The sequence below is a fragment of the Pseudorasbora parva genome, chromosome 7, assembly GCF_024679245.1.
Source record: "Pseudorasbora parva isolate DD20220531a chromosome 7, ASM2467924v1, whole genome shotgun sequence".
In the NCBI taxonomy this organism is placed as follows: Eukaryota; Metazoa; Chordata; class Actinopteri; order Cypriniformes; family Gobionidae; genus Pseudorasbora; species Pseudorasbora parva.
In genome coordinates, this window is record NC_090178.1 from 15,303,278 (window position 1) to 15,330,022 (window position 26,745).

Sequence of the window (26,745 nt, forward strand, 5' to 3'; positions counted from 1 at the left end):
TATCATACCTTATAAAGCAAATATTAACACCTTACTGCATGGCCATACTGTACATGCATATTAATCATACCCAATAATGTAGGCAGGTTTATAATCACCAAGATCCCAAATGTTAGGGAGTTCTAACATGGTCCCCCGAGAAAATTTTGATTTCTATGATCTACATATGAGCATTTCAAGATGCTCTGAAGGCCAAAAAAATTGATAACAATAGCTTGAAAACCATGTCACTGGGCAGTAGATTATTTGTCTTTCTTATCTCAAATAATCTATTTACTTAATTTACTATTTATCAAAGTTTTAAGTTTATTAAAATCACAATATGAACACATTCATTATCATTACTAATCTTATGCCCAATACAGGCTGAAAAAGCTGAGTTTTTTATTTTTTATTATTTACTGAATGTTACAAATAGAATTATATTAATTTACAATATATACACATTCATTATTAATCTTATGCCTAATCTGATGAAAATGGCTTTGTTCATATTTCTTGTTCGTTAATTAGGCCTACATTATGAATCACATTGGCATATTTCCAGTTAAAAATGTCAAAAAATTAGACACAACAAGTTTATTCATTTGCCTAAATATTTTTTTCTTTTGATTAACATTTCTGACTTAAAGCAGTAGCTGTCAAACATGAATGTTTAGTTTAGCAGCATATAATTATCTTAGTAGCCTACTTGACGTCGAGTTGCGCGCTCAGCCTCAGCAGTTTCTGTGTGACCATAAAGCCCGCCTTCTCTGATTTGATTGGTTTTATCAAATATTTTGACATCGACGAGCGGTGACAGACCAATGACGCTCAGATTTACACACACACACACACACACACACACACACCTCTGCTTCTGACGTGCGCTGCGCTCTGCTTAGAGCCGCTGCGGATTGGAGAGACAGACTAAAAAACGGGGCGAAGCCTGCCGCCAGTTTCATATGTTTTAAAGGTTAATCACATATTTTTTAGGGGGGCTGAGGCATAAGTTTAGGGGGGCTGAAGCCCCCCTAAAAAGGGCCTAGCGACGCCCATGAGCTCCATCATTGTTCAGTGTAAAAAAAAAAAAAAAAAAAAAAAATCATACTTTGTTAGTTTTATTTAAAAAAAAATTAAAAAAAGTTTTTTTTCTTTTTGCTGTATCTAAAACATACCGAACCGTACCGAACCGAACCGTGACACCAGTGTATCGTATCGAACCGAACCGTGAATTTTGTGAACCGTTACACCCCTAATATATATATATATATATGGGATGCAACAATACAGTTAGTCCAAAACAATGTACAAAAACAGATTTTAAATTAAATGTATACCACTCGTGTTATAATTGCATGACGTTAATTGATAATTGTTTGCAAAAGGATGAATGATAATGACTTCACAGCATAGTTCAATCATGAAACTACTATGCCATTTCACACTATGAACTCTTGCTTAAACTGGATCGAGGGCAATTAGTGAAAAAATTGGTTTTTGCAATGAAATACCACATGGAAAACTCCATTTAGTCTTTTTCTTACACACTGTAACAAACCAGGAACTTTAGTTCAACACAAAGACAAATACACACTCAAACATTTATAAATATGCACATGCCTCTTGACTCTCAGTTCTCCCAAAGGAATTCCTCCCTGGCATCTGATCTGTCAGTAGGTCCACACTGTAATGTGCCTGTGGGATCTGGAAGCACTCAGCCAAATCCCACAGGTGTCTAAAGTCTGTCTTCAAATATAATGGGCATGTGCAAGTCTGCCAGGAGCATATCTGAGGTAAAGGTAAACGTAAAGGTAAACTGGAGTTGCGACTAATTGCTTCCACTTTTACTGAACTCAGTGAGAAAATCATCCAGACTGCAAATAATACAAAACATTCAAGTGTTACAGTATATAAATAGTTGTAATTAATCTAATTATTATGCTATTCAATGACATAAACAGTATGATAATTCTAAAAATCAACCTTGTAAATTATGGGATCTACCTAATTAGCTGGTGTGCTACATTAGTTAGATTAGCGTTTAATGATTTGTGGTGAGCTATATTTCCCTTGCCCTCCAAACACATTACAGCACTGCATTATTTTCTTTCCCTAATCGTTTAGGATTCAGTGTTGGAACTTTAATTGAGAATCTGGCAATATGAAAACCAAGACTCCCTGAGATTGCTACACGCCCATCTCAAATGTTCAATAGCGCAGTATTTTTGTGTTATTTAAAGGGCACGTTTATGCACCTAAAGGCAGGTGCACAAGGCATGTACACTTTGCTTATTACACACAGGGCAGCAGCAGACAAACATTTTTAAATATTAACAATAAAAGGATTACAGTTTAAAGATGTTATTATTTATTATTGTGTACATGAAGATAAAAATGCTTACGTCATAATGGATAGTCATCGCATGTATCAGAATTACCTATTTGCAGCAATGACGAATGAAATGTGGCTACTTATTTAACCAATCATGGCAATACACACATGTATTTAAAAGGTAAGTTCACCCAAAAATGAAAATTCTGTCATTAATTACTTACCCTCATGTTCAACACCCGTAAGACCTTGGAAACATAAATGAATATATTTTCCTTGAAATCCGATGGCTCAGACAGGCCTTCATTGACACAATGTCATTTCCTCTTTCAAAACCCATAAAAGGCACTAAAGACGTCATTACAAAGTCCATCTCACTACAGTGGTTCTACAAATAACTAGTTATAGAATAGTTTTTGTGTGCCAAAAAAATGAAATAACTTATAGTGATGGGCTGATTTCAAAACAAAGCTTCAAATGGTTATGAATTAGCGTATCGATTCATGATTCATATCGCGTGTCAAACCGCCAAACTGCTGACATCACGTGACTTTGGCAATCCAAATCATGAATCGATACACTGATTCATAATGGTTCAAATCTTTGTTTTGAAATTGGCCCATCACTATATAAGTCTTTATTTAGCTTTTGTGCGCACAAAAACTATTCTCGTCGCATAAAAATTCTCGAAACATAAGTTGGATTTTTTACAGTGTACTGTACAATATGGCTGATAAACGAGCATTATTGGAAAGAAAGAAAGAAAGAAAGAAGAAAGAAAGAAAGAAAGAAAGAAGAAAGAAAGAAAGAAAGAAAGAAAGAAGAAAGAAAGAAAGAAAGAAAGAAAGAAAGAAAGAAAGAAAGAAAGAAAGAAAGAAAGGAAAAAAGAAAGAAAGAAAGAAAGAAAGAAAGAAAGAAAGAAAGAAAGAAAGAAAGAAAGAAAGAAAGAAAGAAAGAAAGAAAGAAAGAAAGAAAGAAAGAAAGAAAGAAAGATAGAATTCATCATATGGTCACTGACGTGCTGTGGCAGCACTTCCTGTAGGACCTTGTAAATAAATTGTGCTTCCTCTCACTGGGAACATTGAAGTGCTTTTGTGATGTTATGACAAGTGAAAGGATGATTTAAAAAAGAGAGAGAAGTGGATACACAACAATGGGAGGTCAATGCAGTTTACTACAGCTAGCATAATGCAACCCCCCCCACCCCCCAAATGTAGGTAAGACATACCTTGAAGCAAACATTAGCAAAACTTTTCCTCTGGGGGGGGGGGGGGGGGGGGGGGTTGGGGGGCATCTTTACAACATTCGCAATAATGGCACGGCAGGTTCCTTTCATCCTCCTAATAATGTGCAGTATATTCGGAAGCTCTTATTGTGATTAAGAATAGTTAATGGATGCTCGAGTCACACCACTGGAAGAAGAGCACACATTCTCCTCACACAGCCTGTCTAACACACAGAGCTCACACAAAAGAACTCATCAAAGCCATACTGAAAATAAGATTTAAAAAAAAGAAAAAAAAGAAAACTGCATTCACCCACAACCCAGGAAGGTTTTTTTGTTTGGTTTATTTATTTATTTTTTTCATCAAAAAAGTAGTACAGACAGTAGCGCAAATGAGTGCAAAATAACCTAAAACATTGGAAATATTCCTGAAAATAATCCATAGGCATGAACAGTGTTTACTCATACTAGCGTGAGAGCCTTATTTGATATGATACAAAATGGTTAAAGGCCACGTTAAAGTAGTAAAGTGCTTTTCAGAGCATATTTGTCATGTTCATCCACTATTTCTGCTGTCAGCCAATTGTCCAATTGTGTCTTTTATACAAAATAAAATGGCATGGAAATCTCAAAGTACAGAATTCATAAATCACACTGCTGGGAAAGATCAGCTCTCCAAACAAATGCTGATACATTTATGACACCACAGCACCCACAGTGTTGCCAGCAGCCATCAAGTTACAGCTGGAATGTGTCCTTTCTGCTCCACTTCAGCAGAACTGCCAAAATAATTCACGAACACTTCCCTATTCAGAATTGGTCAGACAAATATAAATCATTCTAGAAATGGATAACTTATAGCTTAGATTAATTCAATTGATTCAATTAAAATGAATGGGCACTGAAGATTTGAAGCTTCCAAAAAAGTGCAAAAGTATTAAAAAAGTAATAAAAGTACTTTATATGACTTGTGTGTTATATTACAAGTCTTCAGAAGCCATGCATGCGTGATGAACAGACTGAAAAGTCTTTATTTCCTTCATGTGATTTGAAATTTAAATCTGAATCAGTCCAAATCATGAATGAACAACCCATTCTCACTCCCATGGGCGTCAAAATCTCAAACATGGTCAAGTGCTTTTATGTCACAATGAGTACTGAAAGGCATCACTATATTGACTTGCAGGGTACTCCATTGATTTCAGTGAGAAACCTTTGTTGTCATACACGCTTCAGATCTCATGCGTTACCGCGCTATATCGGTAAAATCCCCCAGATCACACTCAACTTCGTGGACTTTACGCATTGGGCATGAATATGTTATCGTCATGGTGAAATTATATATTGGGTTATAAATTTCCCCATTATGATATGTTGTGATTCTTAATTTAATCAGCCAGCATAATTTAATTTACATTCATTTTATTTACGCTATTTAGACATTTTAAAATGTAACCCAGCCCCATTCCATCCCTAAACCTACCCATTTGTGTATTATTTTATATAAAATACAGGATATAACAGGCAGATGCGACTGTATGCACAATTTATTTAAAAAGGACAAATATCCAAAGTGTTCCGAGGCCAAACGATTGATTTGTATGACGTAAATCCCTAAAAGCGACACGCATCTTCAACCGCCGAAAATCATGCACACATCAAATTTCATAAATTGCCGCCCCAAGAAACGTTAAGTATGATTTCATAGTGAAATTGCATTGGCTCTCGTATGTCTCATGACCAATTGCACCATTACGTGAGCTTTGAATGCAAAATGCCATTGGCTCTTGTGTGTCTTGTGAACGATTGTGTCATGCTCAAGAGTCATATGTGTCATTTAAATGAGCAACACACTCACATGGTAATGCGTATCAATAGTCTGAGTGTGCAATTTTGTGGAATATATACGCCAAAATGAGTTGTCGTACATGTGCTACGAAGATCAACTCTGTTTTTTACATGAAGATATCGTTTGACTTCAGAAGACTTGGAATGCAACATTAGTCAATACTTTTATACTGTAATTTTAGTCATTTTTTGCAAGAAATACCTGTGACTGTACTTTATGCATGTTACGTGTTTTATATTGTTTAGAAGTGGGTAGGTTTAGGGCAGAAGTTGGGTTAGTTGCTCCAAAATATAAAAGTAGCCTATAAATATTCATAAAATCATGTCTACTTTCACAAATGCAAAGAATTAAATGCATCTGAAATGATCTGACGCATTAGGCAAACAACTGAAATCAATGTAGTACCCTGTGTGCCGATAAAGTGACGGCTAGGGGGTACCTTTAGCCTCTTCATTGTGACACGGAAGGAACTTGACCATGCTTCGGATTTGGGAGTGAGAATGGGTGGGAATAAACCAGCTTTGTGAATCAGACACAATGAGTGAGATCTGATTCAATTACAAATCCAATTCCAAAAAAGTCGGGACACTGTACAAATTGTGAATAAAAAGGAATGTAAAATTTTACAAATCTCATAAACTTACTTTTTATTCACAATAGAATATAGATAGCAAAACAAATGTTGAAAGTGAGACATTTTAAAATGTCATGCAAAATATTGGCTCATTTCGGATTTTATGAGAGCTACACATTCCAAAAAAGTTAGAACAGGTAGCTAGCCGGACAAGCCAGACCCACATCAAGATGTTTGGTCTGGAAACTCACCATAGACAGGGCTCAATCCGAGGGGCGGGATAAACGGTTGTCTTTCAAACTCCCTCTGCACGTGATAGGATAGCGCTACACCAACCAGAGCAACGAAGGTGAAACAGAGCTCGTTGATAGATTAAACATTTGCCGTATCCGGTCAGCAAAACTCCGAACACATCTTCCCTTTTTAAGAATGACTTCAGTGCCGTTCTTTGTCCTTTTCTAAGAGAAAAGCTTAACTCCAAGTTTTCCAGAGTCGCGGAGTCAAAGCTGATTCGAATGACCGCCGTTCGGCAGCTTCTGTGTTGACTAGAAGCACGCAAGCGCAACTGGTATCATTATGTTAAGCCCAGCCCACCGACTCTATACACGATGTGATTGGCCTGTCAAGAGCTTGGCGTTTACAGCTCAGATGGGTATTGAGAGTTGCTAGACAACACTCGCGGGCAGATTAGATTTGCTGCCGCTAGGGTGTGTCTAGATTTCTAGGCTAACAGGTAGCAATCGAGACTGGAAAAGTTAAATGTACATATTAGGAACGGCTGGTGGACCAATTTGCAACTTATTAGGTCACTTAGCAACATGATTTGGTATAAAAAGAGCCTCTTAAGCCCTATTCGGACTGGATTAGATTAACATGGGGACGTGGGGGTAAAGTAATTATTACCAGAGGTTCTCAGTGATTTTAGTCCCGTCCGAATGTGCCATCTCTGTAATCTTCACGGACATTGTCTGTAATGATTACCGAGACTTTTACCTTCTGTAAAAAGGTACGGAAAAATGACCTGGGGTAATACTAATCCCGTTCGAATAGACCCGCTGTAAAAATGTGAGGCAAAATTCCGTCATTTCCTGTTTAAAAGTAAAAAAAAAAGCGCATTTTGCGAACTTGGAGGCGCTTGAAGCATTCGGTTGTGTTGTGGGTGGTGGGACAAATCTGTGGCAAATGTCCAGTATTTTCCGCATATCATTTAAAGCAAAAAGCTCCAAAAGATCAAAAAGATCAAAAGCACTTATTAGAGGCACAACACATTTTAGCTCTAGGAAAGTGTCTATTATCAACACAATCCAATGAGAATCATTAGACTGGACCTAACTGTTTATTAAAACACACATATATATTGGAGACGGAGTTCAGACTGGCGCTCAGGTTGTGTGTTTGCTCACGTGATAACGGTAACGTCATACGCACATGACGTCAAGGAGGTGCGTAAAGCGAGTTGCTCCTCCCACTTCTGCTAGTTTTACTGAGATGTCTTATCCCGTGCGAATTGGCCATTAATATTACAGACGTCCTGAGGTAAAATGACTTTACCCCCACGTCCCCATGTTAATCTAATCCCGTCCGAATAGGGCTTTAGAGTGGCAGTGTCTATCAGAAGTCAAGATGGGCAGAAAATCACCAAAACAGTGGAGCAATATCAGAAAGGAGTTTCTCAGAGAAAACTGCAAAGAGTTTGAAGTTATCATCATCTGCAGTGCATAATATCATTATATAGATTCAGAGAATCTGGAACAATCTCTGTGTGTAAGAGTCAAGCCTGGAAAACCATACTGGATGCCCATGATCTTCGGGCCCTTAGACAGCACTGCATCACATACAGGAATGCTACTGTAATGGAAATCACAAAATGGGCTCAGGAATACTTCCAGAAAACATTGTCGGTGAACACAATCCACCGTGCCATTTGCCATTGCTAAAACTCTACAGGTCCAAAAAGACGCCATATTTAAACATGATCCAGAAGCGCAGACATTTCTCTGGGCCAAGGCTCATTTAAAATGGACTGTGGTAAAGTGGAAAACTGTTCTGTGGTCAGTCGAATCAAAATGTAAAGTTCTATTTGGAAAACTGGGACGCCATGTCATCTGGACTAAAGAGGACAAGGACAACCCAAGTTGTTATCAGCGCTCAGTTCAGAAGCCTGCATCTCTGATGGTATGGGGTTGCATGAGTGCGTGTGGCATAGGCAACTTACACATCTGGAAAGGCACCATAAATACTGAAAGGTATATCCAAGTTCTAGAACAACATTTGCTCCCATCCAGATGTCATCTCTTTCAGGGAAGACCTTGCATTTTCCGACATGACAATGCCAGACCACATACTGCATCAATTACAACATCATGACTGCGTAGAAGAAGGATGGCCAGCCTGCAGTCCAGATCTTTCACCCATAGAAAACATATGGTGCATCATAAAGAGGAAGATGTGACAAAGAAGACCTAAGACAGTTGAGCAACTTGAAGCCCAAGAATGGGGCAACATTCCTACTCCTAAACTTGAGCAACTTGTCACCTCAGTCCCCAGTCGTTTGCAGACTGGTATAAAAAGAAGAGAGGATGCCACACAGTGGTAAACATGGTCTTGTCCCAACTTTTTTTTGACATGTCATCTATGTTGTATTCTGAATAAAATATTGAAATTTGAAACTTCCACATCATCATTCTGTTTTTATTCACAATTTGTACAGTCTCACAACTTTTTTGGAATCAGGTTTGTATATAAAAAAATATGATTCTCAAAACAAGGAGAGCCTATAACACACTTTATTTTACTGACTTTTGACATTGTCAGTCTTTTCCTCACCAAGTTACCGTGCGGCATCAGATATGGTCTTTTAATATAGTACAAGGGTCATACTGACCATTTTTATGATCCCTTTGAGCTGCAAGTACTGATTCACTGTACCCAAGTACATATTCAGACCATGACATTCCTTAAAAAATCCACCTTTTGGGAAAACAAAAGAAAGAAAGAATGACATGAGGGTGAGTAAATGACAGAATTGTAATTTTTCAGTGAACTATTCCTTTGAAACATTTTAAGTAATTAAAAAATACAGACTTCAGTAAGTATTTCTGGGGACAGAGGTTTAAAAACACCACAGTGCTCGCTGTAGGAAGGCTGACTCACAAAAGAGCTTTGCCGGGTTTTCTTTCTAGCACGCACCCCCACTCTGAACAGAACCGTATTTCGACCTCCCCTAAAAACACAGAAAAGAGCTAGCACAATGCCAAATCAATCTCTAAAGCCTTCTGCCACAGTGCTGGATAAAATGTCAGGCCTATGTGAATCAATGTTAGCTAGCTGTGTGCCACTACCATCACCCCAGAAATCAGCTGAGCAGAGCCTACCCATCGCCATCATAATAACCACAGCAATTGAAACGACTGATTCTGACCTCAAGGAACTAATGAAAGAAGTTAAAGAAAGCAGGGAAAAGAAAAGAAAAGAAAAGAAAAGCATATAATATGATGAACATTGCCGTGGGTCCGGCACTGTAATTATCTAATCATATTTTATATGATATATAAAAAGTGCCATATTGTGTGTTACTTGGACGGTTGCATGAACTCATTAAACTTAATCCATTTTAATTCCACCCCCCAACCTATTTTCCCTCTCCATCTCTTAGTGCATTCATACGATCAAATAAAAGAGTATCAGTAAGTATGGTGGGTGAGTGGCCTTCATCAACTCTGTGTGGGGGAGATGTGCTTATCAGAGGACGGGAATGACAGCATTAAATGTTAATGGAATGGAAAAGGAGCAGAGGTGGACTGCTGATCAGCCTCTCTGTGAAGTGCATGCATCAGGACACAGCTGCAAGAGACGACAGTGCTGGTCCAGCAGGACTGCTCTTACATTGCCACTCAACTCAGCATTAAACGCATTTACAAGTGGCCGTGAAATCACAATCTTTTTTTTTTATCAAGTGTGTAGCTGAGAGAGCAGATGAACGGTTGCTGCTCAATTAATTAATTAAAGAAATATTTATCAAGGCGAACTAAATAATAAAAAATGGAACAGGTGCACATTTACCTAAGCCTAATATGCACTAAACAAAAATTCTGACTTTGAATTCTGTCCAAAAAACAGGGGGGGGGGGGGGGGGGGAGAGATAAGTGTGTTTTTCTTAATTTTAGATAGTTTAAATTGTTTACAATAATTCAGTTAAATTATACAAATGGAACAAATGATCCTTATATGGGTAAAAAAACGAAAACAAAAAAACACTCCACTAGTACTATAAAATTGATTAATCATGATTAATCACATCTAACAAGTTTGTCTTTACATATATACACTATATTCAGGTGTTCCAATCACTTTCATAGCCAATATAGCCCCTAGGCGTGCAGACTTTTTCTACAAACATTTGTGAAAGAATGGGTCACTCTTAGGAGCTCAGTGAATTTAGGCGGGGTACTGTGACAGGTTGCACAAGTCCATTCGTGAAATTTCCTCACAACTATTCCATGGTCAACTGTTAGTGGTATTATAACAAAGTGGAAGCAATTGGCAACAACAGCAACATGTCAAATCACAGAACGGGGTCAGTGCATGCTGAGGCGCACAGCGCATAGAAGTCGCCAAGTCAATAGCTAAAGACCTCCAAGCTATGTGTGGTCTTTAGATAAGCTCAAGAACAGTGTGTAGAAAACTTCATAGAATGGGTTTCCATGGCTGAGCTGCTTCATCCAAGCTTTACATCACCAAGTGCCATGCAAAGCATCAGATGCAGCAGTGTAAAGCATGCTGCCACTGGACCCTAGAGCAGTGGAGACATGTTCTCTGGAGTGATGAATCACGCTTCTCCGTCTAGCAATCCCGAGAAAGACGAGTCTTTCATGATTGAAAGTCAGGGAGAATGGTACTTACCTGACTTCATTGAGCCAAGTGTAAAGTTTGATGGAGGGGGATTATGGTGTGGAGGTCTTCTGGGGATAGGCTTGGCTCCTTAGTTCCAGTGAAATTAACTCTTAATGCTTCAGCATAACAAGAAATTTTGGACAGTTTGGGGATGGCCCCTTCCTGTTCCAACATACAAGGTCCATAAAGACATGGATGAGTGAATTTGGTGAGGAGGAACTTGACTGGCCTGCACATACCTCAACCCGATAAAGCAATTGGGATGAATTAAAGTCGAGACACACACACACACACACACACACACACACACACACACACACACACACACACACAAACACACTCTCTCTCTGGTAGTCCATCGATGTCCGATGATGACTTCTTCTATGACTTGTGTGTTCTTTGATGACTGTAAAGTCCGATGCGGGAAGCACACTGTCTTTTACAGACAGGGCATGTAAAAATGTCTCCGGATTGCCTTGGGGGTGCGGGAACAAGCATTGCCTGTTTTCTCTGATCTCTTTTAGACAGGCGAAGTTCAATTCTCCTGGCTTCATAGCTTTGTGCTCCATTCTGACATGTTTGCCGCCAGAGTGTACGGTTTGCGGCACTACTTTCCAGGGATAAGGGGTTCATCCCACACTTCTTAAGAGAGGATTTTAGTTGGTCTTTCAGTCTCTTTCTTTGACCTCCTGCAGAACGACATCCAAGATGTAATTGCCCGTACAATACCTTACGTGGAAAGCGACTTGATGGCATTCTCACCACATGACCAAGCCATCTAAGTTGGTATAGCATTAGAGTTGCTTCTATACTCCAACAGTTAGCTTTTTTCAGGATATCAACATGTGGCACTCGATCTTGCCAAGTCACCTTAAGGATACGCTGCAGGCATCTAATGTGGAAAGACTCCAACATTTTCAGATGTCGAGCATAGATAGTCCATGTCTCAGAACCATACAGAAGGGCGGTGAGGCAGATTGCCCGATAAACAGCAATCTTTGTGTGGAGATTTAAATTTGTGTTACTGAACACTCTTTTCCTCAACCTCCCAAATGAAGATGCAGCCTGCTTGATCCTATATTGAATATCTTGATCTATGCTACAGTCATTTGATAGATAACTGCCAAGATATTTGAAGTGTGGCACTATAGTAAGTGTGGAATCATGAACAGTGAAAACTGGTGGCTTTTGTGGAGGATCCGAGGACCACTGACAAAGGACTTCCGTTTTCTTGATATTCACAGCTAGACCCATCCTGCTGTATGCTTTAACAACAGCATTAAGAGTATTCTGTAAGTCTTCTGGAGTGTGTGACACCAAGGCACAATCGTCTGCATACTGCAATTCCAGCACTCGAACCAACTGAAGCTTAGTGACTGCCTGGAACCTCCTGATGTTAAACAGGTTACCATCCAGTCTATAAGCCACTGTAACGCCACTTTCTTCTTTCATTTCTTTATGCAGCAGCTTTGTGACACACAGTAAGAAGATGTTAAACAAGACTGGTGCAAGAACACAGCCCTGCCTTACTCCAGTGCCTACTGCAAAGTGTGCAGATTCTAGTCCACCCAATGTCACTTTGGCAGTCATCCCATCATGGAACTGTCGTAGCAATGTGATAAACTTTACAGAGCATCCAAAATGCAAAAGCACTTCCCATAAGATGTCACGATTTACAGAATCAAAGGCTTTGGAAAGATCCACAAAAGCAATGAACAAGTTCTTATGTTGTTCGCGACATTTCTCCTGCAGCTGGCGTGTGGTAAATATCATGTCCACTGTACTTCGACCTGCTCTGAACCCGCTTTGGGATTCAGGCAATAGATTTTCTGAGATAGTATTAACAAGTCTATGGAGCATTACCTTTGCCAGAACTTTACCTGCAACTGAAAGAAGAGAGATACCCCTACTATTTTCACAAATGGACCTGTCACCCTTGTTTTTATATATTGTGACAATATTTGCATCCTTCCATTGTTGGGGAATATTTTCTTGCTGCCACACTAGGGTGATGAACTGATGGATTGCCCTTGTGCAGAGGTACCCTCCTTCCTTCAGGAGCTCAGCAGGAATACAGTCAGGTCCAGGGGACTTGCTGTTTTTCAATTTCTTGATTGCAGCATACACTTCAGAAAAAGAAGGTGGAACATCAAGACTCTGAATGCTTGGTAAAGTTGGTAGTTCCTCCAGCACTGTAAGATCAACAGATGCCTTTTGGTTTAATAAGGCTTGAAAATGCTCTCCCCATCTTTGAACAATACCTGTTTGGTCCTTAATGAGGGTCAGTTCATCAGCTGATCTCAAGGGGCAGATCGAGTAAGATATTGGGCCATAAATGGCCTTAACTGCATTATAAAAATTATGCATATCATGCTTATCTGCAAAGGATTGAATCTGCTGGGCCTTGGATATCCACCACTGATTCTGCAGTTGCCGCAAGGTCCCTTGCATTGCTTTTCTCTGTCCGTGCCAGACCTTCTGAGAAAAAAAAAAAAAAAAAAAAAAAAAAAAAAAAAAAACCAGGATTGGTTTGACGAAAATTCCACACATATTACCACCCTCCTTAAAAAAATGCATATTGCCCATAAAGCCTTCCTTAATAATCCAACTTGTGAAACTCAAACACACACACACACACACACACATATACATATATATATATATAGTGTGTGTGTGTGTGTGTGTGTGTGTGTGTGTGTGTGTGTGTGTGTGTGTGTGTGTGTGTGTGTGTGTGTGTGTGTGTGTGTGTGTGTGTGTGTGTGTGTGTGTGTGTGTGTGTGTGTGTGTGTGTGTGTGTGTATAGTATGTATGTACACACACACAATATATAAAAACAACTTTTACATTAGGTGCGATTATTCATGATTAATCGTTCTGACAGAACATAAGAAACATAAGATTGCTAATGGAAATTTCAAATTACTATGATGGAAAGAGAAAGAGAACAAAAAGGTGATCATTCACCTTAGTGGAAGTTCTTCATTAATAAATGTCAATGTATTAAATTATTACATTAAATGAATTAGAAAAAGGAACAATTGTGCATAGGAAAGCAAAAGAACAAACAATCAAGGGATAATGCTTAATTTTAAGACATTTCATTTTAAATACATAAAATGCAAAAGAGAGCAAAATAGAAAGACAATATGAAGGGCTTTTGCTTAATTTTAGGTAATAAAAATAAAATTCTATAAAAACAATGCACATTTGTGTACAAGTGTACATTTACTTGAAGCCTCAAATATCATCTCACAGAAAACAAACAGGTCTTATGCAAAATAGAGGCTTTTAAATAAACATGGCTCCAGGGACTACACAGTTATTGAATTGAGCAGATGGCTACAGAGTCACTGATTGAAACGAGTCACAAACAGCAAACAATTCTCTGCCATGTCTCATGGGTTTTGCCTGGTTTAACTCTTTATTTATTATTTTACTTTGTGCTGCTTAATGTGTGTAAGCATGTGTAAAAGAGAGAAGATGTGTAAAGTGTGCATATTGACATCCTTATTGCCATAAGTTAGGTTATCATTTACTCACCCTTAATGTTGTCTCTTGTTCCTAGGACAGCTTGGCTGGACCACCCAGGTGGTCTAATGCCACCCTCATATGTGTCTTAATGACTTTCAGACACTTCAATTACCAAACATAAAGAGGCACTATCTGTATTTACCTACACCCATTTGTGTTTGAAAGAGTAATCAAGAGCAGGACTGCAAATTTGTTCTGACAAAGTCTTGCATGCTCAATAATCCTACTCGTACTAACAGAAGAGAACAGCTAAATTGTGTCTGTTTTCTCAGGTGAGCCTGTTTTGTTTTTGCAGTCTGGCAGTGTTTCCTGACAGATAGCAAACCCTTAAGCATCCATCTGGAGTTGAAACTGGATATGTTAGGTAAACTTAGGAAACAAACTTTATCTTTAGGCTACAACCTTGCTAGGTAAAGGTAATTACACCACTGTCAAACAAAAATACTTTGGCATCCTTAAAAGGATAGTCCACCCCCTTAAACATTTAATCACCCTCTTTCTTCTGCAGAATACAAACAAATATTTTGAATAAGGTTGGTCAGAAAAGAGTTTCATTTCCCATTGACTTTCATTATATGCACAAAACTACAATGGAAGTCAATGGGAATCAAAACTCTTCGTATGTTTTAATCTCTTTAAATCTATAAGAAAATAACAGAATTCTGTGCTGTATAATTTTGTGTTAATCTTTGTAACTGCTCTTGACAATTAAGCAATTTGAAAAAATAGATTACATGTTTCTGGATGCAGATTGGTCAGTACAGTGATCCAAGTATTTTAAATCCATGATACATTATATGATTAGCTGTCACTATAACAACAATTAGCAAGATGCCTTATTACTTAAAGGGTAAGTTCACCCAAAAATTCTGTCATTAATTACTCACACTAATGTCATTCTAAATTTGTAAGACCTTCGTTCATCTTCGGAACACAACTTATGATATTTTTTATGAAATACGAGAGCTCTCATTCCCTCAAGCTATTTTATGGACTATTTTAACGATGTCTTTACAACCTTTGGACCTTAAAAGTGTTAATTAAATTTCTATCTATGGAGGGCTCAGAGAGCTTTTGGATTTCATCAGAAATACAGTGCCTTGCGAAGGTATTCGGCCCCCTTGAACTTTGTGACCTTTTGCCACATTTCAGGCTTCAAACATAATGATATGAAACTGTAATTTTTTTGTGAAGAATCAACAACAAGTGGGACACAATCATGAAGTGGAACGGAATTTATTGGATATTTCAAACTTTTTTAACAAATCAAAAACTGAAAAATTGGGCGTGCAAAATTATTAATACTTTGTAGCGCCACCTTTTGCTGCGATTACAGCTGTAAGTCACTTGGGGTATGTCTCTATCAGTTTTGCACATCGAGAGACTGACATTTTTGCCCATTCCTCCTTGCAGAACAGCTCGAGCTCAGTGAGGTTGAATGGAGAGCGTTTGTGAACAGCAGTTTTCAGTTCTTTCCACAGATTCTCGATTGGATTCAGGTCTGGACTTTGACTTGGCCATTCTAATACAAGGATATGTTTATTTTTGAACCATTCCATTGTAGATTTTGCTTTATGTTTTGGATCATTGTCTTGTTGGAAGACAAATCTCCGTCCCAGTCTCAGGTCTTTTGCAGACTCCATCAGGTTGTCTTACAGAATGGTCCTGTATTTGGCTCCATCCATCTTCACATCAATTTTAACCATCTTCCCTGTCCCTGCTGAAGAAAAGTAGGCCCTAACCATGATGCTGCCACCACCATTTTTGACAGTGGGGATGGTGTGTTCAGGGTGATGAGCTGTGTTGCCTTTACGCCAAACATAACGTTTTGCATTGTTGCCAAAAGTTCAATTTTGGTTTCATCTGACCAAAGCACCTTCTTCCACATGTTTGGTGTGTCTCCCAGATGGCTTGAGGCAAACTTTAAACAACACTTTTTATGGATATCTTTTAAGAAATGGCTTCTTCTTGCCACTCTTCCATAAAGGCTAGATTCGACTGATTGTTGTCCTGTGGACAGAGTCTCCCACCTCAGCTGTAGATCTCTGCAGTTCATCCAGAGTGATCATGGGCCTCTTGGCTGCATCTCTGATCAGTCTTCTCCTTGTATGAGCTGAAAGTTTAGAGGGACAGCCAGGTCTTGGTAGACTTGCAGTGGTCTGATACTCCTTCCATTTCAATATTATCGCTTGCACAGTGCTCCTTGGGATGTTTAAAGCTTGGGAAATCTTTTTGTATCCAAATCCGGCTTTAAACTTCTCCACAACAGTATCTCGGACCTGCCTGGTGTGTTCCTTGTTCTTCATGATGCTCTCTGCACTTTAAACGGACCTCTGAGACTAGTCACAGTGCAGGTGCATTTATACGGAGACTTGATTACACACAGGTGGATTTTATTTATCATCATTAGTCATTTAGGTCAACATTGGATCATTCAGAGATCCTAACTGAACTTCTGGAAAGAGTTTGCTGCACTGAAAGTAAAGGGGCCGAATAATTTTGCACGCCCAATTTTTGAGTTTTTGATTTGTTAAAAAAGTTTGAATTATCTAATATATTTCATTCCACTTCATGATTGTGTCCCACTTGTTGATTCTTCACAAAAAATTACCATTTTATATCTTTATTTTTGAAGCCTGAAATGTGGCAAAAGGTCGCAAAGTTCAAGGGGGCCGAATACTTTCGCAAGACACTGTATCTTCATTTGTGTTCCGAAGATGAACTTATGGGTTTGCAATTACATGAGGGTGAGTAATGACAGAATACAATTTTTTGTGTGAAATATCCCTTTAAAGGTGTCATGAACTGGCTTTTTAAACAATGTAATACTGTTGTCTGAGTTCAACTAATGACATTTGTGTGGTTTTTACATTAAAAAACTTCATAACTAATAAGTAATAGGGTATTTTCTACACTGGTTTTGAGGCTCTCTCCTGAACGCTGGGTTTTGATGAGCGTGATGCACTGGAGACTTGGAAGTAAATGCCCACGGCTAGGACTGGATAAGATTTGCATATTTAATGAGCTTCAGCTTCCATCATATCTATATGCCCCTGTCAGTTCAGTTCACTTGAGGGAGGGGTTGTTTTGAAAGCGGCAACTGGAATGAGTCAAGTACGTCTTTATCAAACAAACACAATGATTTATTTCACATCCACCTGCAATTGATTGGACAATTATTTTTGTACATAGCCCGCACGATCACATACACGTGCGCGAGCGCGCCTTTCAAATGTCAAGTCAAGAGAAAGAGAATAGCAGAACAAGAAAGGAATATTACGAGATTCATCTGCCTGCTGACAGGCTTCCGTTTTGGTAGCCCGTCTGGAAAACACACAGCACCGGGATGTTGGGCTTCATGAGCCCTGCCCCATACATGTCTGAGTCCAGCGTGATAAAGGTATGTTCTGTTAGACACGTACACATAAGCAAAACCATCTATAACAATGCAATAATATTACATATCATCCAAGTGGATGCTGCACGTGGTTGAAGAGAGATCCCTGTCATTAGTGTAAAGCGCTTTGGGTGTACAGTAGTAGATATGAAAGCGCTCTATAATTGCCTCATTCATTCATTCATTCATTCATTCATTCATTCATTCATTCATTCATTCATTCATTCATTCATTCATTCATTCATTCATTCATTCATTCATTCATCCATTCATTCATTCATTCACATAAGTGTGTTGCACAGTTCCGCCTGTCGGATCCAATATAGATGAATAGCATTTTGAGATTTTTTTACAAATGATCCTGCGGTGAAGTGAACATGTCTTCCTCCCATCAGCTGGAACTTCATTATAAATAAAGTTCAACCACACATTCCTAATATTAGGAACAGAAGGAAGCTTATGCAGCGACTGTGTTCTTCCACAACCAGGATTAGCACAATATCTTGCAATATTCTTCGGCATGTTATTGCTGCTGGCTAGCGTGATCCGATAAATCGGTGGGCGGGGCTACTGAATTACTCATATTTATTATTCTTTAGAGGCGGTGTTTCGTCAGTCGATGACGTCAAGATGTGAACACAATCGTTTTCTGGGCCTGGTGTCTATGAAAGCTTTTCTTTGACTAACAAGGATGTTTTCAGCTCTGAAACTTACAGGATATTATTATATTACCATGACCTTTTATACAGCAAAAGGTCAAGGGAAAGTTGATTTTCATCAACCCCTCAATTCATCACCCCTTTAAGTATTGTTTCGCAACTGTGACATTATGGACTTATCATGCACTTTGTGGGACAGATTGCTCTATAAATATCCTTTTGTTTTTCACTCTTGTTTTGGTATTTATTAGTGTTAGCACATTATTTTGTGTGTATGACACAATCTCACTGTTGAATGTACTGTTGTTGTTGTTCTAACACAAATAACTATTAATCTAGAGAACAATAGGTAATTAGACTTATTTGGACTCATTTGGAGAATATCTTAAATTTAATTAAAAAAAGCACAGAGAAACAAAACTAATCTAAACACAAGAAATAATTCAATTGCATGTTCTGCCAAAGGCATTTAGCCAGATAGTTTACCATAAATATCTGCTGAAATTCATATTATCCCTATCATATGTTCCCTCTTGTTTTTATTTTGTTTCATTACACACAGCTTTCTAAAAGAAAAGGGAGCTAGAGAAACTAGCAAAAGAGCCGGAGGAGGAGAGAAAAAAGGGGTAAAATGTTAAAGCCGTTTGTGGAATTTCACACAAGTGAAGGTTTAAAGCTTTTGAAGTGCAATGAATTATTCTAACGTTATTAATAACCTATAGAAAACAAACAGAATTATATGCTCATACATAAAAATATAAACACTTCAGTTATTGCTGAGATATTGTCAATAGTGTTTTAATTGTGATAAAACAATCAATAGTCAATGAATACCAATCAAGTGAAACTTTGATAAAAAAAGTGTCTACCTCTTCCAGAATCAAGGATGTACTGACGCTTGTTTTGGCGGAGGCTTTTGTTTACATTATCTGTTCTTTGTCATCAGAAGAGGCTTAATCTCCAAATTTGAGTGGGAGTGCCAATGGCATTAAGCAGGATCAAGTGGCCGAATCACAGGGGGTTTAGGGCCTTCTTGCTAAAATGTGCCATCCTCTTTAGTACAATGAACAGGAAAATGATCATTCTAGGCCTGGATGAAAAGGTCTCTCGAACAAAGGAAGATCAATGACAATTTCACCAAATGATGAAGTGATGTGATTGAGGAGTATTTGCAGTAAAAAGAAGATCTGAAGATCATAATAAAAGTTTAAAAAGGTTAGAATTTAGCAAAAATTGGATAAATTCATGAACAAATATTACATCAAAGAAATGTATTATTATTATTATTATTATTATTATTATTATTATTATTATTATTATTATTATTAGAAATAAAAAGTGTGAGGTTTAGATTTCATAAACTTTAGATTTTAACATTCTAACGCATTAACTAAATCTTAAGTTACAATAAATCTAAATCTACAAACTCAAGTTATATAATCTACGGCATGTTTAGTCTCAAAACTTGAGCATTTTAAATAAACTCTAAGATAGGCACATACCATATTATAAATAAACGAAATAATCACTCCAGCTACAGAAGCCCACAGAATTTTGTATAAATACTATGTTCGCACACACAGTTATTTGGCAAGTCACCAGTTGTTTTTTTTTTTTTTTTTTTATCAAAACAAGGTTAATTCTAGCTGAGATCACATAATGGTATGATTAATATAGCTATTATTGAGGTACTAAACTGCATGTTGTTCAAGCAAAATCATGTTATTAAAGGGTCATTATTTACTCACCCTTCTGTCGTTCCAAACCTGTAAGACGTTTGTTCATCTTCCAACACAACTGAAGATCTTTTCAATGAAATCTGAGATTTCTGTCCCTCCAGTGACAGTCTACGCAACTACCACTTGACACTTCAAAAAGTTCATAAAGAGATCATAAATCTGATCCATATGAATTAAGTGGTTTAGTCCACATTTTCTGAAGAGACTCAATCGCTTTATATGATGAGCAGATTTAACTTTTATTCACATATAAACATTCAATGCACACAGCTGTGTTAAATGGAAGATCAAATGCTTGCTTGATGTGCGAAAACTAATGAGGTTCATTCTAGATTGTTATGTAGCACGTTTGAGCTTCAAACATTCTTTTCAATAACCAATGAGGTTCATTCCTGTGTGTTACACAGCACATTTGAGCTTCCTCAAGAACCAATGAGGTTCATTCCTGTGTTACACAGCACATTTGAGCTTCCTCAAGAACCAATGAGGTTCATTCCTGTGTTACACAGCACATTTGAGCTTCCTCAAGAACCAATGAGGTTCATTCCTGTGTTACACAGCACATTTGAGCTTCCTCAAGAACCAATGAGATTCATTCCTGTGTGTTACACAGCACATTTGAGCTACCTCAAGAACCAATGAGGTTCATTCCTGTGTGTTACACAGCACATTTGAGCTTCCTCAAGAACCAATGAGGTTCATTCCTGTGTTACACAGCACATTTGAGCTTCCTCAAGAACCAATGAGGTTCATTCCTATGTTACACAGCACATTTGAGCTTCCTCAAGAACCAATGAGGTTCATTCTAGCATGTTATACAACACATTGAGCTTCTTTAAGAACCAATGAGGTTCATTCCTGTGTGTTACACAGCACATTTGAGCTTCCTCAAGAACCAATGAGGTTCATTCTAGCATGTTATACAACATGTTTGAGCTTCCTCAAGAACCAATGATGTTCAATCTAGCATGTTATGTAGCATGTTTGAGCTTCTTCAAGAACCAATGAGGTTCATTCATGTGTGTTACACAGCACATTTAAGCTTCCTCAAGAACCAATGATGTTCAATCTAGCATGTTATGTAGCATGTTTGAGCTTCTTCAAGAACCAATGAGGTTCATTCATGTGTGTTACACAGCACATTTAAGCTTCCTCAAGAACCAATGAGGTTTATTCTAGCGTGTTAGGTAGCACGTTTGAGCTTCCTCAAGAAACAATGAGGTTCATTCTAGCGTGTTATGTAGCAATTTTGACCTTACGCAGGAACCAATGAGGATTATTGTATTAGTGTATAAAGTGGCCGAGCCTCTTTAGGAAATGTTGACTAAACCGCTTAATTAACATAGATTTATTTTATAATCTCTTTATGAACTTTTTGAAGTGTCAAAATGGTAGTTGCCTAGACTGTCAATGGAGGGACAGAAATCTCTTAGATATACAGTAATTAAAAAAGATCTGCATTTGTGTTTCAAAGTTGAATGAAATTCTTAAGGGGTTTGGAATGACATGAAGGTGAGTAATTAATGACAGAATTTTCATTTTTGGGCGAACTATTCTTAACTGTCTATTGGCACAGTAGATACTGTATTAGTAGTACATGGATACCTTTTCTGTTATATTTTTGATATGTAAAGATGATTTAAATGGCAGCTGTATTGATCTGTGAAACTCCCATAGAGACCTATTGAGAGTCTCATTGAGATACAATTAGGGGTCTCTTTTCTCACCAGTCAATAAAGTTGCCAGGTGCATTTCTGAGTAAACAGCCATAAATATCAGCATGAATTTAACGCCACCACATGACACATTATCCAGCAAGTTGTAAAAAGCTAAGGTTATCTATTTGTATGCAAGTTGTTTTGAAAAAACATTTAAAAAAACATATTTACAGACAGATATTGGAGCTGTAGCGCCTTCAGCCTTACATTATATAGCAATTAAACTCACAACAAATGTAAATTTTGCTCATATTTACTGTTAAAAATCATCAACTGTAGCCTTTCAGTTAATATATTCAAAGAAAATAAGATAAAATGCTTCCTTTTTGAAGATTTTCATTGATTGGAACTGCATTAACCAGATTAGATACTTACAGTCAAAAGTATCCCGAGATGACCTAGCTATGATGTAATTAGAAACAAATTGATCCAGCAACCGTGACTAAAAATACAAATCACTGTACCATGTCTTCATCTATCCGCAGGTACCCTGGCTTTCAAGACCAATCAGCATCAAACACAAACGTGGAACAATTGCTTTGACTGTATTTTAATGAACTAGCCCCAGAGGAGAGATCAATTTAGTTATACCCTCTTCTGGAGCTCACTGACAGCCAGAAGACAGAAAGTTACTGTGTTTTGGTCAGACATACTTTATAATGTAAGACATCATATCTTTCATTAGCCATATGCAAGCAGAGCACAAGAAGATTAATCTGATGACTCACTAAAAAAAAAAAGAAAATTATGGAGGACAAACGGTACAATAAATGGCTTCAGACCATTCTGAAAAACTGCAAAAGACATAATAAAAATATTTTGCAAGGAAGGAAAACACTTTATTCATATTCATATTTTTAGATGAGTATAATATAAAGGCTATATACAAGACATTTTAAATTACCCAATGTATATAATTACTACTGCATACTGTACATAATGACATAGCAACCAACACAAAAGATGATTTTCTCATTCTTTATGTCAGACTGCAATATATTGTAACCTGGGTGGTTTGGATTTTGTCGCATTGGGCTGGATTTACTGTGACAGTAGTTCATGTTTGTTTAAGAAATATTACGTCAAAGATTTCCTGTTCTGGGTTGTTTATGGTGCCATATCAGACAAGCAGCTCAATAGTACCGCAGCACTTTGTGAGCGATAAGGGCTGTTAAGATTATGACGACAATTGGTGAGATTGTCCAGACATGCTTAACAGTAAACAGCTTTATATATTTGTCAAGTCTGTTCTGGGATGCTGAATTCTTTCAGTAATACAGTGCATTTTCCTAATCGCTAATGATAGATTGTGTGTGCTTGCTAACAGTGCTAATAATCTTGTTGCTGCGTGTGTATCGGATGTATACCTATTCCAGACTAAGAGATAACTAATCGATACGGCAAACTAAAAGAGAAGACCATTGAGTGTTGGGTCATGCTTCCAGATGGCTAATGTTTACTTCCTCCATCGCTTAGCCTGCTCTTATTAAAACATTCTCTCATAACGTGGCCTCCGGATGGCAACCGCGTGGGAGACAGGTGGCATTTATAGCTTAAATATCATGGCATCTTTGTGGTATTAGCCTGATTGTAAGCAATAAGCCACCATTTGGTGTTTAAGAGCAACGATTAGTGCAGCAATCGGCATGATCAGAACACACAAGGAAATACATATGGCCCCATTTGTTTGCTAATGTTGAAAACCTTGCATTCTAATTCACATAAAAAGTACAATTTCAGACCCTTTACCGATATGACCTTGCATTGCATTAAAAGAAATATTGAAGTAAAAAAAATACAGAAAACTCAAATCACTTACAGTATTGCTTTTCCTCTTTCTTGACTCTCTCTTAACCCTGGTGAAGTGTATAAACATCCCAGCCTTTTCTTTGAGAGATCACATGGACAGACATTATAGAAGTAGTGCTGTTTTCATGTAGCTTATCCTCCAAATAGACGTTTTCTAGAGAAGGAAAGATGGAAAGATGGTAAAGTTTTGGAAATTACTAATACCTCGTTTTGTTAACAATTAATAATTGTTTTCTGTCTCAATATCTACAATGGAGTCCAACAATTATTTAAAAAAATTTGGCATTTAAGTCATTATTTAAACCAAACCTGAAAGCTTTAAAGCGATGTAAAGAAATGATACATAAAATATTTAAGATTCTGCACTATTTTTAGGTCACTAATGAAACATATTGATCATGTGAAGTATACATGTCAGATATTCTCGTTTCCACATTAAGATGTTCTTTGGAATATTCTCAAATATGGAGAACATGATCATCAGGTTACATACAGTTGGGCGTGCCGCACTGAAGACTTGGAAGTAAACGCCCAAGGCTATAGGATTGGATAAGATTTGCATATGTAATGAGCTTCAGCTCCCCTGTCAAACCTTTCTTTGACTAACAAGGACGTTTTCAGCTCTGAAACTTACAGGATATTCTTATATTACCATGACCTTTTATATATCAAAAGCTCAAGGGAAAATTGATTTCACAATTCATCACCACTTTAATCATAAGTAACCCCCATTAAGCTATAAGCCATAACTTGGACAAAATATTATTTAAACCGAGTGCAAATAGTGTACTTTGTTGGAAAATGCATGACAGTGACATAGTGTTATGGGGTGTGTAGATGCCAAGACAAAGGAGAGTACAAGACTTTCAAACAAACAATCTTTATTTACAAAACTGGATTTCCAAGAAACATCTAAAACTTTACCTAAACGTAGAGAACATCTATGGTGAGAACATCAAGGCCGAACAACAACAGAGTGAACACTAGGAACTTAAATACAAACACTGATGACAGACTAATAAGGGGGAACAGGTGACACAGATGACAAGACACAGCTGACAATACTTAATACACGAGGGGACTGACTGTGGCAGGAAAACTAGAACAAAGGAACATGTGACTAAACTGAAACCAGGAAGAACATGGAGAAAACACGACAGACAAAGACCAGACATGTGACACATAGTAAATCTACTGAGACTATAATGCAGGGCTATTCAAATCTTACCCTGGAGGGCCAATGCACTGCAGAGTTTAGCTCCAACCCTGATCAATCACGCCAACCTGTGATTTTCTAAAGATCCTGGAGACATTGATTAGCATGTTCAGGTGTGCTTGATTAAGGTTGGAGCTAAACTCTGCACTGCATTGGCCCTCCAGGGTAAGATTTGAATAGCCCTGCTATAATGATATAGATTAGGCGGCGGCTATTTGCACTAAGAGCAAATAGCAATAGATGCTATTTTCACCAAGTGTAAAAAGCAACTTACACTAAGGGAAAATAATGTATTTTCTTAGCTATATATGATTTTTACTGCAAATAGAAGCTATAGACTTGGTAAACGCAGCCAGATCTGCTGGCGATTTGATTTCACCCTGCAGCCTACAATTTTGCGGGGACCAATCACAAATCGGCTTATCCACCTGGCGCGCTATTGGCGGGTTTGACACAATGACGGATAGAGAAGTGATGCATCGTTGGTCTGATTGGTTGAAGGTCTATCCAATGTTGTATAGTCAATTGAAATATGCCCGTTGATCATACCTTTTGTGCAAAAGAGAAGACTCCCCAGACCAATGTTCACAAAGTGAAAATAGTTATATATTCTATTTACACTATGTAAAAGTAGCAGGTCTTTGCAATATGTGTAAATAGTATCCTAATTTGATGCTATTTATAATTTATTTTGACAGATACATGCTATTTGCACCTCAGTATTGTTGTACATTAACAGTATGCAATAATAGTGGAATCGGATCAGCTGATATGAGCGGGCTTGTAATTTTCCAATCAGCTGATAGTGGAGCTTGACTAGTTGGCCTGCCTGAACTAACACAGAATGCTTGATTTGTACCACCTGACATGGAAAGTGTACCAAAATACCCATACTTTAAATTAGCAGGTCGGGGTCTTCTGGATAATGCATTATCATGTTTCTGGTTAATATTACCTTGTCAATTCACAATAAAAGAGCCATGTTTGCCGCTGTGCCACCCTGACATCTGAGAATATACAAATTGCTGGACAAAATATTTCAATTATCCCAACAGCTTTTTTATAAATACGGATATTTATAAAATGTTTTAAGGTTTTAAAAAACAAAATGATAAGTTTAGTTATTTAGTTTTTAATTTTGTATTATTAAGCCACTATTTTAAATAGTTTTGTTATTTATTTGTTTGCACCACCTGCATTTGGGGGTTTAAGATAACAAAACATAAAATATGTATTATTAAAATGTATTAAAATTACATAAATGTACAAACATCAGGTTTTCACACATCAGGTTTTAAAGAATAAAGAGTTATATGTCATGAATTTATCAAATTTCAAATTTTAAAAGGAAATAATGCGCTTGGACACATAAATATTTGTCAGATCCCTGACACTATAACACAAATCCTATTCAAAAGTTATATCAAATATTGATTTAACGTGAAAAAACAAGTCTTTCCACCTTTTTTTCTTTTACAAAATGTGGACTGAGAAGCTTAGTATACTGTTTGCTCTTTTCAGCCTGTTGAATGGCTCTATTATAAATGGCACAGTCAGTCAAAGGCTCGTCCAAATAGCCCTTATCTCCCAATTTCAGCCTGCAAGGAGCTTTGCAGTGGTACAAGAGGAGGCTAATGCTGGACCTAGAACCTTCTCTCAAATCCATTTTACATAAAAATGAACCGGAAGTCAGAACTATGGCAGATATCACAAAGGTGTAATTCAATCTTGGAGTAAAATGGTCAACACGACTGTAATTTTCTCATAATTAGACAACAGTGATGATTCATTTGAGTTCAAAAGGAGAGCACAGCACATTTA

The 26,745-nt window shown here is 37.6% G+C and overlaps 1 long non-coding RNA gene across 1 annotated transcript in view; it reads right to left on the minus strand.

The window, feature by feature from the left end:
• Positions 1-25,015, minus strand: part of LOC137082800 (uncharacterized) — a 70,383-nt gene extending 45,368 nt beyond the window's left edge. The window contains exons 1-2 of the long non-coding RNA XR_010906411.1: positions 24,937-25,015; positions 23,719-23,862 (exon numbers count right to left, since the gene is read on the minus strand). This is a non-coding gene — a long non-coding RNA (uncharacterized lncRNA). The remainder of the gene's footprint in view (positions 1-23,718; positions 23,863-24,936) is intronic.
• Positions 25,016-26,745: the final 1,730 nt, after the last annotated feature.